At 37.1% G+C, this 13,211-nt stretch overlaps 1 protein-coding gene across 5 annotated transcripts in view; it reads right to left on the bottom strand.

Annotated features, from left to right (window-relative positions):
* Positions 1-13,211, bottom strand: part of LOC129728470 (cadherin-99C) — a 382,935-nt gene that overhangs the window by 247,861 nt on the left and 121,863 nt on the right. The window contains exon 1 of one of the 5 annotated variants that reach the window (XM_055686988.1): positions 125-198. The exons of the other annotated variants lie outside the window; for them this stretch is intronic. The gene's annotated coding sequence lies outside the window, so the exon portion shown is untranslated. Of the gene's footprint in view, positions 1-124; positions 199-13,211 lie in introns of those variants that run through there. 5 annotated transcript variants of the gene reach the window in all.

The raw sequence follows: 13,211 nt of genomic DNA, 5'->3' as shown, positions 1-13,211 counted from the left end.
TCAAGCGCAAAATTCCACAGGATTAATCCAGCTGTGAAGTAACCCACAATAAATGCAACCTTTACGTTGATACCTACGCTTTGACCTACACCAGGCAAATCTAATTCATCAAATCAACACCAACCTGCTGACTTGATGTGAACTTTTCCGAACGCTATAGCTACAGTGCTAAAGCTGAATCTAATCGCCATAGATCTGCGTCGCGGTGACTGACAGCCGGGGCCATTATGGAACTTCCAATAGATGCAACTCACCTGCAAATAAAAACAGACCAGAAAAAATAAGATTCAAATCAAAGTACGTGAATGGTGCTGCAATGAAGGTTTTCATGGGTCAAAAAGGCTAATGCTCGGCGGATCAGGGCAAATTAAACATTTTCTAATCCAATCCGCTTGGAGATGACGCATGGTGGGTAAGAAAAAATGTGCACAAAGTTTCTGATGTCTGTTTTTTTTTTAAATTAATCATTTTGTTTCACGACATGTTAAACAAACTAAACATTTAAAGTTGAATGCCGATATGCGTGACAGCTCAAAACCTGAACGCATCGGAAAAAAATCCTACTGTGACCCACTGTACAGCGACAGTGGTCTATAGGATATGCTGTTTCACCGCCAAACGGTTTGCATGGTGTAGATTCACGCACTCGACCCTGCAAGCTGCCCCGCGAACAAGTTTCTCGTACCAATCTGTCGTTAGCTTAAAAGCCGCGTAAATCCTGCAAAGCTCGGCGTGGTGGTGAAATGATTTGTTCACTTTTCGACTATTAGCTCATATGCATGAATTTGTCCGTGTCAAAAAAATCCCCCTGGAGAAGTGACATGCGCGCTCGCAAACATTAGTGATCGTGCACAGGGCGGACACCGCTGGGCGGGAGGAAAATCCGCGATCACCAATAAAGCATGGGAAAATGCTATACCCAAGCTCGAGTGCCAAACGAAAGCGAAATCCGCTGGAACTAATTGGCTTCACCAGCCGGGTGGGTTAACTGGTGGGACTCTTGAAGTCGTGTCGAATGACAGACAGACGGACTGACAAACTGACAACCAGGAATCTGGCGACGACGCTCACTTTCACCGATCACGCTCGGGTGTTGATTTTTTTCGCTCTTTAGATATGTGCTGCTGCTGAAAATATCTTGATATAAAAGCCAGGACAGAGAAACTTGCGACCCGCGGTAACCCCCTCCGCACAAACATTGGCAAAATGCGGAAAGGCATGCAGATATGAAGTAATCATTAATGTCAGAGGGTTTTTTTTTCGTACAATTATTTATTTTTGGGCGCACAAAAAAGGAGATGTCTGATGCATTGGCCGAGCGAGCGGCTCTGATGAAGTATCTGATGATAGGCCCGAAGGCACAACTTTTGATTGGCCTTATACGGACGCGAATGGTGGGCCTATCGGCGAAGAAAATGGCGTTCGCACATATGAAGGTATGCCGGTTTTATGCGCATTGTTCGTTTATTTGGCTGCGGGCCAAATTTACAGGTCTTGTTGATCGGTGCAGTGGTGGGAGGAAGCACTGGCAGACGATTGATGGTTTAATTGAACGAAAGTGAATTTCGGATGACGTGGCAGGCTGAAGGTTCGTACAGAGGCAGAGCGTCTTTTCATGTGTGAGGATAAGATTGGTGTTTGTTTCATCACAAACACTAAGAAATCAACCTATTTTAAATGTTTTACATGTTAAATCAACATGTGTAACCAATGTGCACTATTTGAATATACAATAAAAATCAATTTATAGGAAAATATTAGTTTTAAGTTTGGTGCTATACCATTTTCTTCTGGCCTATGACACGATACTGATTAATTAAGCCAGTTGTCGTATGTTCAAATCCCGACTCGGCAGATAATCAGATAGTGTCAGTAAAATTCTTAAGTAATTTCTCAGTAAAATTCTTAAGTAATTTCTTTTTCCTAACTCAGAAATCGCTAGAAAATATGAATAAACACGCCTATTTAGTAGACAACAAACCACAATTGGATCTAGTTGCAGCATCCTCGCAGTGCAAATGGTATAAAAGCAAATTCGCAATGAGAATCTAGGCATTTGACATTTTTCCGTCAACCCGTACTTTTGTGTACGGCCTTTGGTACACGATCACCTTCGTAGCACATTTCATTTGCAGAGCGGAAGACTTAACTTCTATGTATCTATAACCAAAACCATTCATCGTACCATTCGCGATTTCACGTCAAGCCTGCGTTTGAGCATTTCGACTTGTGTTCATGAAATTATATAAAACAATGATTTTAGGAAAACGCTGAATGCCAAGCATAAAAACCTAAATTAATCCCGCTAGCGGTCAGACCCAGTCTTTCTCATACAAACTTATTATTTGTAAAAATAGATTTACATTAACGCTTCAATCCAATAAATGTATTCACACTCGTTAGGTTCTAAAAAATTGATGTTGTAATCTATACATATAAAAATGCAGTCCGGTCTGTCTGTCTGTCTGATCCATATTGGCTCAAAAACTACCAACCGATCGATGTGAAAATTTGTATGTAGGGGTTTTTGGTGCCGATAAAGGTTCCTATGATAGTTTGAGACCCCTCCCTTTTCTGGAAGAGAGGGGTCCAATACAAATGAAACATAAATTTCTGCACAACTCAAGAACAAACCAAGCAAGTAAAACCGAATTTGGCATGTGAATGTTTTAAGGAGTAACAAATATGTCCATAATAGTTGGACGCCCCTCCTTTTTCTGAAAGGGAAGAATTCCATACAAATGAAACACAAATTTCTGCACATCTCGAGAACTAATCAACTAAATGGAACCAAATTTGGCAGGTAAATGCTTTTAGTGGTAAATAATATGTTCATAATGCTTTGACACCCCTCCTTCTTTTGGAAGGGAGGGGTGCCATACAAATCAAACACAAATTTCTGCACATCTCGAGAACTAATCAACTAAAAGGAACCAAATTTGGCAGGTGAATCGCACAGCTCATGAACCAATCAAGAAAATACAACCAAATTTGGTATGAGAATGCTTTTAGGGGTAACAAATATGTTCCATAATCGACCTCAGGCAACATTTTGGATTGTAAGATGGCAACATCCGGTTTCTGGAAAACAGCCAAAAATGGCCGATTTCCACCCAATATAATAATATCCGGATCTAAAATGATACACAGTAGCTCAAATCGACCACAGATACCATTTTGAATTCCAAGATGGCGACTTCCGGTTTCAGAAAAAACAGCTGAAAATGACCAAATACCACCCAATATAAGTATCTCTGGAACCAGAATGAACCAGAATGAGCAATGAGCTAACAATTGACCTCAGGCATTATTTTGAATCGCTAAATGGCAACTTATAGGAAACAGTCGAAAATGACCAAATAATACTCAACATAGATATTTCCGTAATCGAGATGATGCATAGAAACCAAACATTGACCCTTGACACCATTTTGAATTTAAAGACGACCACTGTTAGTTTCTGAAAAACAACCAAAATAACTAAATACCTCCCAATATGAGTATTTCCGGTGTCAGATTGATGCCAGAAAATTTGCTGAAAATGACCGAATACCACCCAATATGAATATATTCAGAATAAGGGCGATGTACAGAAGCCAAAAGTCGAGGATGTTGGCATTTCGATAAAACCACTCATTTCAAACGATTTGACTTTTGACTTTGATCATATCCTATGGCCGATTCGTCGTGCATTTGCAGACTTTAAACACATCGCAAGGAATCAATGAATTTGGAACGTTCAAATAGTACAAAACCACATTTAAATTATGTGGAGACCACATATATCAATCAAAGCAGGTATAGTTTCAAATAGCCTTTGAATTTCTTTTCTTTCCATAACTTTTGAGCCACATATCAAATTGTTATGAAGTTTGTTATTTGTAAGTTTGAGAGATGACTCGTTCATATGATACTAGTTATGTTCAAATAAGTCATGTAATCTTTGAGATAATATACTTTCGTTGTTTTAATAACAATTTAATACATAACGGTGGCTTAAGTTCAATTATAATCAAATGAAATGGAAACGTACAGGGCAGCCAAACTTTGAAACCACGTGTTCAATCATAATTCATCAGTTAACCCTTAACTAGCCCGCTCATCTGATAATAATATTGATCAAATCGGTTGTGTAGTTTCTGAGATAATGAAGTTTCGTGATTTTCACATATTGGTACATTACATACGAAGTTACAGTCCGATTACAGTTAAATTCAATAGGGTGTTACGAGGCAGCTAGACTTATTAGTTGACACTAATTCTGTGGAAATCGGGTCAGCCATCCCTGAGAAAAGTGGGTGAGTTCAAGTAGTCTTCGGAATATGTTCCTTTTCATAGCTGGATTTCACATTTTCAAACATAACAGGCAAAGTAATAGTCTGATCGCAAAACAAATCAATAGGGTCTTATGAGGCAACTAGACCTTCCATTTGACACTGATTTTATGAAAATCAGTTCAGCCATCTCTGAGAAACATGAGTGAGATTAAGTAGTTTTCAAAACACGTTTCTTGTCATAACTTTTGAACCACAAGTTCAATCTTTATGAAATTCAAAAGCTAAGAGTTTTTCAGGTAGACCGTTCATTTGAAACCAATTTTGTGAAAATCGGTTGTATAGTTTTCGAGATAATGATGTTTCATGATTTTTACATTTTGATACATAACCTCTAAACTAAAAATCCGATTACAATGAAATTTAATAGGGTCTATGGGACAACAAGACCTTTCATTTGCAATTAATTTCATGAAAATCGATCCAGCCATCTCTGAGAAAAGTGAGTGAGAATAAAAATCTGCACATACACACACACACACACACATACACACACACATATACAGAAAATGCTCAGCTCGTCGAGCTGAGTCGAGTAATATATGCCATTCGGCCCTTTGGAGCACTTTTATACTTTCGGTTTTGCATGTGATTGCTATACCTTTCTAGGAGAAAGGCAAAAACCAACAGCACTCCATACACAAACATCATGAAGATGCTCCAATAGTCTACTTATATGTTATTACTTATGAAAGATTTACAGAAATCCTGTAAGGGCCTGTCCACATTCCACGTGGACAACTTAGGGAGGGTAGGGGGTACGCAAATGTCTACGCTTGTCCACGGTAAGGGGGGAAGGGGGTAATGATGATGTCCACGTAGACACGATACTTTTCCGGAAAAAAATGGAAATTTGCAAAAAAATATTGGTCTGCAATAAGAAATATACAGCTGTTTTGGTTTTAGAGTCGTTTTCAGCTGTATTTGTGATAAACTTGGTTTCTGTGATATATTTTTTTTTAATCAGTTTCTTTCGTTAGCAGAGGTCTTTCGGGCACTTCAACTAAGCTTAATTTGGAATATGTTTTATCTTCAGTTTTATCCATCAATCCACCTTTCGCTAAATTTTGAAACATTTTCTGCTTTTCCCTTCTCTTTCAGAACAGAAGTGAAATTTTTTAATCATTTTGAACTAAATTCATTGATCATCTTTTCTATCAGAAAGAAGCATTTTCAGATGTTTCAAGCTACATCTACTAGAGTTTTTATGCATTTCAAATCTCTCTGCTCATTCGAATAGTTTTCTATTTAATTTGGAATTCATTTAGGTTGGGGCCTCTCAGCTATTTTACGTTTTTAGGCAGTTTGGCTGAATTCTGACTTCGGACTTCTAAAAGTTGGAGATATGATCGAGATGATTCTATTTCCATGCTATTTAGGCCTCGTTTTTAGCCATATTTTCCTACCTATATAACCTATGTAGAAAATAATATATTCTACCTTCTATAACTCTTCTTGTAGAAAAGATATTATCTTTCCAGCTTCTTCAGAAGCTTCCTGCCATATTGGATTCGTTTTGTTTTTGGTCACTGATTTGCTCGGTTTTTTTTTTTTTGAGCAGTTTATTTCGAAAATCAGAATTTTTCTAGAGTGGATTTTAAATCTATTTTGATGTTAATTGTGGCGTTTAAAAATGTTCAAATTTTGGTGACAGCTGAGTGATAGACGAGCTACTCGTCCAAAATCCCGCCGACTCACCATCTGCTATACCAAAATTGGTCAGACGAGCAACTCGCCGCTCGTCTCGTCTTCTGTAATAGGGGCCATAATTTGTGTGTATATTTTTTTCGTTTCTGCTGAATTATAAAGGCGTCTGCTTTGCCCTCCTCTGTTTATTTAGGCTGAATTTTGATGGGATTCTTTTCATTTATGGCTTTACTGGTCTAGGTAGTTTTGGGCTGATTTTGAGATTATTTTAGGGGTTCTTAGTAAATGTCCATTAGGGTCTAAAATGACGATTTTTGTGTCCACGTGGAATGTCGACAGCCCCTGAATTGCTCCAGATCTGACTCAAGCTTGTTACTTTCAAACGGGAGACAAATTCATGTCATGGTTTCCATTAGAAAGAATGTGCGATCAGGCATTCCAGAAGTACAACCTTTTTTAGTGTCTTTTCAGAATACTTTTTCTGTTGTCGCGCTAGCAGTCGGGTGACCACATTGCGAATGTATTGGCAACAGAATATTACAAAAGAAAACGAAAAATGTATTTTGTGTGTCGATTCGACATTGTTTGGATTAGCAACAGTGGGAATAGCAAATGTAGGAGAAAGAAGGAAGTGTTTTTCATATAGACGATCGTGTTAGCACTACATAAACAGGTGTGCAACCTAAAAACCACCATTTTTTTGAACTAAAAACTTTATTGCGAAAAAATAGTTACATTCTTATTTATGAAAATATTGTCGCCAAACACATCTTTTCCCTAGCATTCTGTATCGGAAAAACTGCTCGTTGTTTGAGGCTATCTATGAGTGCATCTAAATTTTGGTTTCTCCGAAAGAACGGAAGTATTGGTCGACCAGGTCATGCGCCATTATTTAGAAGAGGTGTTAATTGGCTAGTGAGGAGAATACAGCGAGGGAGGGAGGACTCCTTTTTCAGTGTTTCCAGATACGTTTCGCAAATCAACAGGTGGGGCGATCTTGTGGCTATTAATTCGAAGTTCCAAGCATAAGCACTGGAAGATCAAACCCCGGCGATCGCATGTTGTTTCTCTATGTCTTGTACATACCTTTGGATCGAGTACGTGAGCGTGACTTGTTTAGGTACTACTCATTGCCAATCAGTTTGTTCAGTCCTAGCAACTGACGAAGTTATCATGTTCGGCGATTTCAATCTTGCCGCAATTTCATGGAAAAAGATCGGTACGGCTTTCTCTACCCGAACATGGATTACTCGAGTATCCATTTTAACGGTAAATTACTCTTGGATAGAGATTCGCCGGGGTTCTTTACATCGAACTCGCTACTAGTAACACTCCACAAACAGCGTCAAACTGTTCGAGCTTGTCATTATTACTCGTTCTATTACTACCATTACTCGTTCAACAGCTCCACTGCAATCAATCTGCGGTGCCTTACTTCATACATCACCGGCAGTATGTCGAAACGTGCTCAAACGTATGTCATTTACACTGACTTAACAGCTGCTTTCGATAAATTGAACCACCGCATAGCCATCGCTAAACTTGACAAACTCGGGATCAACGTGAACCTTTTGCAATGGTTTCAGTCGAAACTTATCGGTCGCCGTCTAGCCGTCGTTGTTGGGAATTTCCAATCCTCTTACTTTGATGCTACGTCCACAAAACCGCAGGGAAGCCACCTAGGACCACATATCTTTCTGCTTTACTTAAACGAAGTGAACCTAGCTATTAAAGGACCAAGGTTATCACACACGGATGACCTGAAACTTTATCTTCGTGTTCATACAATCGAAGACTGTTGCTTCCTTCAACGATAGCTAAATATCTATGCCGATTGATGTCGGAATTGCATGGATATCAATCCGTCAGAATGTTCGGTTATTTTGTCTTCGCGGTCTGTTTTTAATTTTTATTTCGAAATTTTGCCTTCATCATCCCTTCTGGCATATTTGTTACCATTTAAGTTATCTCCGACATGTTTGGAACATGTTCGAATTAAGTGAATATAATCAATGTCCAATTTGTTTTTTTTGCTTCTCACGATTTTACCCCTTTTCGCCTCAGAAATAACTTCTAGTTACGCCACTGCATCATACAAGTAAAATAAAAAAAAGAAATATTTATGTTATGTTCGTTAATCGCAAAATTTCAGTATTTTATGTGTGATTTGATTATCCGGAAAACTCGATTATCCGGAATGAAAATTGTTTGATTCCGGATAATCGAGTCCGACCTGTAATACGTTTGGAGCCTCTGTCCGTGTGTAGAGACACAGCCAGGGCATTTTTCACCTCAGACCTTTTGCAAAGACGTATCGACTGTCCTGATCTCCTGAGGCTCTCTTACTACGCAACGAACCCGCTCGGAGAAAAAAAAAAAAAAAAAAAAAAATATATATATATATATATATATATATATATATATATATATATATATATATATATATATATATATATATATATATATATATATATATATATATATATATATATATATATATATATATATATATATATATATATATAAAGGTCGGACTCGATTATCCGGGGGCCCGATTATCCGGGGCTCGATTATCCGGGGCCCGATTATCCGGGGCCCGATTATCCGGGGCCCGATTATCCGGGGCCCGATTATCCGGGGCCCGATTATCCGGGGCTCGATTATCCGGAGAAAATGGCTCCATTATCCGGAGTATTTTTTTCTTCTTCTGTATTTCTATAATGTACTTTCGTCTTCCGGGTCATTGGGAGTTTCGGGGTTGTTTAAAATCGTAACAACAACGCCCCGTTCTGTTTAGGTAGTTCGTTTTTAGCAGTTTTCTCGTCGTTCCTTCAACCAAGTCTTACTCAACAACCTCCAAAAGCAAGGTATTATGGTTTTTAGTTGCCGATGAGGACAACCACTATCGGTAAACCGATTTCGAATTTATGGCCGGAGCATATTTCTGTAATACTATGGCCATGATGAATGCAGGTCTTAGAACCACAAGCCTGTTCGGTGGTGTTCCGGATACTTCTGGATTATTAAACCAAAACTCATCAAGCGAAATCAATAACGATTTGAAATCCGCAAAGTAGCCCATTAGTGGCCATATCGAGCGTCTAGGTCTTAAAAAATAGAAAAAAAATCATGAGTGTTGTCAAAATCGAACGTCTAGATATGTAACACCTCAATTCTTCTTAATATTTAAGATAATAAAACAGGTAAATACCTAAATCAAATTAAATTCTATTATATTTTCTGGAAAATATTTCCTTTAATCTCTGGAAGCAAAAGCTGTCTTTCTAATGGTAGTTCTGATTTATTTCATTTGGTTTTTACATCTTCGAGATAATCAATATTACATAATTTATTATTACGTATATATGTATAACAAACGTCGAAAAACAGTCTAAAGACAAGTTTTAAATTATTTCGTCCGTACATGTATTGTGTACAACATACTATAATAGAAAACTCACTGTTCTAAATAAAAGATATTGAAAATTGAAAAATAAAAAATGGCTTGATTATCCGGAGGATTCGACTATCCGGAGCGAAACGTTTTTCAAAACTCCGGATACTCGAGTCCGACCTGTATATATGTATATATATATATATATATATATATATATATATATATATATATATATATATATATATATATATATATATATATATATATATATATATATATATATATATATATATATATATATATATATATATATATATATATATATATATATATATATATATATATATATATATATATATATATATATATATATATATATATATATATATATATATATATATATATATATATATATATATATATATATATATATATATATATATATATATATATAGATAGATATGAGTTCTCGCTTTTTTCTTTATGCCATTATTTATTTTTCTTGTTCATGCATGCTCAGTCCAGTTTTCAAAACGGCGTCGAAACAAGGAGCATTCCGGGAGCGCATCGTACAGTTCGCTATAAACTGCACAACAATTTTGGCAAAAAGTTCACGGTAAACCTTTTTGAAAGCGAAAATCTTCCGATTTCGACTATGCATAATATCTTGCAAACCTGAACAATAATCCACGAGGAAAGGAAGACTAGTCAAAATGGTGAACAGAAAAGGACTCTTTCCTATTTGTCTAAGTCATGGCTCAAGCCTAACGTGGCAATCAATCAAAGTGCATACCAGAACGAATGTTTGAACAAAATTTTGATTCCATTTCTTCAAAAGGATGTGTTTTGGCCAGACAAAATATCATCACATTACGTCAAAAACATAAACGTTCTTGAACAAACCACTCGACTCCATTTGTACCCCAAACACGCAATCCAACGAATCTGCCTCATTGTCGTTAAAACGAAGAATTCTTTGGGATTTTATGTTTCTTTGGTGCAATAATAACTGGAGATAACGAACTGCAAACAGTTGATTGGAAGAGCCAAGAGCAGTGATGGAAACAAAACGAATATGATGCAATCGTCGTTTATTCATCACTTGTACACTTCACGAAGTGTACAGGCCGGGACTAAACTTGAATCCTCTCAACCCATAATGAAATGATGATATGGTGCATAGGTTTCTGGAAGAAAACAAACACATGACTAGACTACATCAGCTCTAAGTAGCGATTCGATCGTTGCGTTTGTCTCTCCATAGGCCGGTAGTTAGGGGAAGAAAGGATAGCAACAGGAGAATAGCATGTCGCCTGAACAGCAGCAGAGGTTGGGTGCGGTGAGAGGGAATGTGTGGGGGAAGGGACTACTTCGGCAGCGGTTGGGTTTAAGCGAGAGTAGGAGGGCATACACTGTCATTTTCTTTCTTTTTCTGACAAAAATTCATATTCATGAGTCAAATGAATAAGGATATAAAAAGTTCTGATCCCTCTGTGTAACAGAGACGAATAACTTCATATACCGAGTTGTGCACATTGAGAACCACGTGTTGTGGTGTACACTAATGAATAGAAATATATCGTAAAGAGGAAAGCAAAGAGAGTGCACCAGCACCGATACTTTGTTTTTCGCATACTGACGACGATTTCAACGCATCTTAGGCTTGTTTTATGTCTATTCATTAATCGCTAGAGGTGATTTTTTTCCTTCGCTGGCCAAGAGATATTGGACGTGAAGGCCATTCAACGACCTTCTTCAAATGTTCAATTATTTTGCGTTCATAACGAATGTATCGTCATGAGAAAAAAATCAGTTCTTCTATAAGTTCGTCCACCTTTTTTTGACAGCAGTAGCAACAAACTCCGATTTTTTAGTTGAGGCACCTGTCAGTCTGTTGGAGAATACATAAAATAAAGAATAGAATATTTTGTTGTCAGTAGAGATTTTCGCAGCTCCAGAACGCTCCATGTCTTCTATGTCAAAATCACAATTTACATAGCGTCAAAACCATTTGAGACAATTTATCTCACTTATGCAGTCTCCACCAAGTTTCAACAATAATTCGACGTACTTAGGCTGCAAATTTTTTCGAATTAAAAGCGAAACTCAAAACATCCCGCGAATGACGCTTAGGCGGCATGAATTCCGACATTTTCAAACAAACAAAACAGAAAAGGTCAATCGAAAATTGACAAGTGTAATGATTTGCAGTTGTTTAAGTTTGCTATAAGACTATGTGAAGTGATTTCATTCAACAACTGTCAATGCGGACGCCAAAAATGGCGGTTTTCAATTTGTACACGTGATATTTTAATTGTTAATATTATCTGGAAATCACTTGTCAATTCGTCAAATTAAAGTTTCATTCTAAACCATTTACCTATTTGTTTTTTTTTTTCATTTTGAACAAATAAATGAATGACAGACAGGAAAGTGATTCAATGACAGTAACCGTAAAAATGAAATGAATATGAAACTGCTCGACTCGAAATGACTATGTGAAATGTTCGGTTTCTTTGTTATGCTTCGAAAATTTGTAGCCCTGGTCCTGAGTATTACTAAATCGATATTTTTATTTTTTTTTTAATTCTTTTTTACTCTAAATCTACTATTAATAGCTTTGTTGGATAAATAAAACCCCACTAGATGATCTCCGGTCTGCGTTGCTGTGTCATTGAGTTCATGATGACAATGTATCAGATACTTACTTAAATGTACCATATTTTCAAACCAATGTTAACCTGAGGACTCGATTATATATGATTTAAGACTCAATTATGTATAGTAGTGAGGAAAATTTCTTTTTCCAATTTCAAATATGACTTATCTTAAGCTTATATGTCATAAGGGAACATCCATAAAATACGTAACGCTTGATGGCTTCAATTCAACTTACTGTATTTATCTCATGACAGGCACAAGGTCGACGAGAACAAAATAAGACGGTTTGTTACATTGCTTGTATTATTGCAATCAAGGAATAAGGGATAAGCCTGTAGCAAATTTTTCCTTTTCAATAAGTCTTTTTCAAGAGACGCAAAGATTACGATGGATTATCTTGTATTAACATAATAACTTATTGGGCTTTTCGAATTCAAAATAGCATCTGGAGTCGAATTCTGGCTTCTGGATCGCATCCCGGTTCCGGAAATACTCATATTAGGTGGCCATTTTTGGCTAATTTCTAGCGACCGAAAGCTTGTGTTGACGAACCCCCCGTTGCAGCAGCGCTGTCCAAACGCAACGCTTCTACTGACCATCGCTGACCACTTCAGCTCGCTGACCGACAGAACGGATCAAGAACTGTCATAAAACCGGGATAAAAACAAAACGAGGAGAGCAAAAACGTGCAAAGAAAGCGGACTCGTGCAGTGCCTCATCATAATAATCATATTCATTTAAATTAATACTTATTAAAATATATACCATACCGTAATTGATTTACCTACATTAAACTTACCGCTATACTTATCCTACGAGAGTAAAAGTAAGTGGAATTTACCTAAAATTAATCTAAAACTAAGCAAACAATCTATCTTAACCTAAATTAGCCTAAAATCATCCAGGATCAATTAGAGAAACCGACGACTCACCGCGTTAACCCGTATATAGTCGGTTTACCAAAATTGTAAGTGAATTAAAATTAGAAATGATTAACGTGCAAATAAAATTATTTAATTTTAGCTTAAAGCTAATCGCAGACAACATTTCGCGTTTGCTGTCGAGATTTGGAGAAATCCGTCAAACCCCACAACTTCACCCGTACATTCTTTAAGAATTTTGTACCATGTTGTGTCGGAGTAACGATATGGTGAAAGACCGTCGAGTAAGTC

The sequence above is a fragment of the Wyeomyia smithii genome, chromosome 1 (assembly GCF_029784165.1).
Source record: "Wyeomyia smithii strain HCP4-BCI-WySm-NY-G18 chromosome 1, ASM2978416v1, whole genome shotgun sequence".
Taxonomy (NCBI): Eukaryota; Metazoa; Arthropoda; class Insecta; order Diptera; family Culicidae; genus Wyeomyia; species Wyeomyia smithii.
This window is presented reverse-complemented; position numbering and strand designations above follow the sequence as displayed.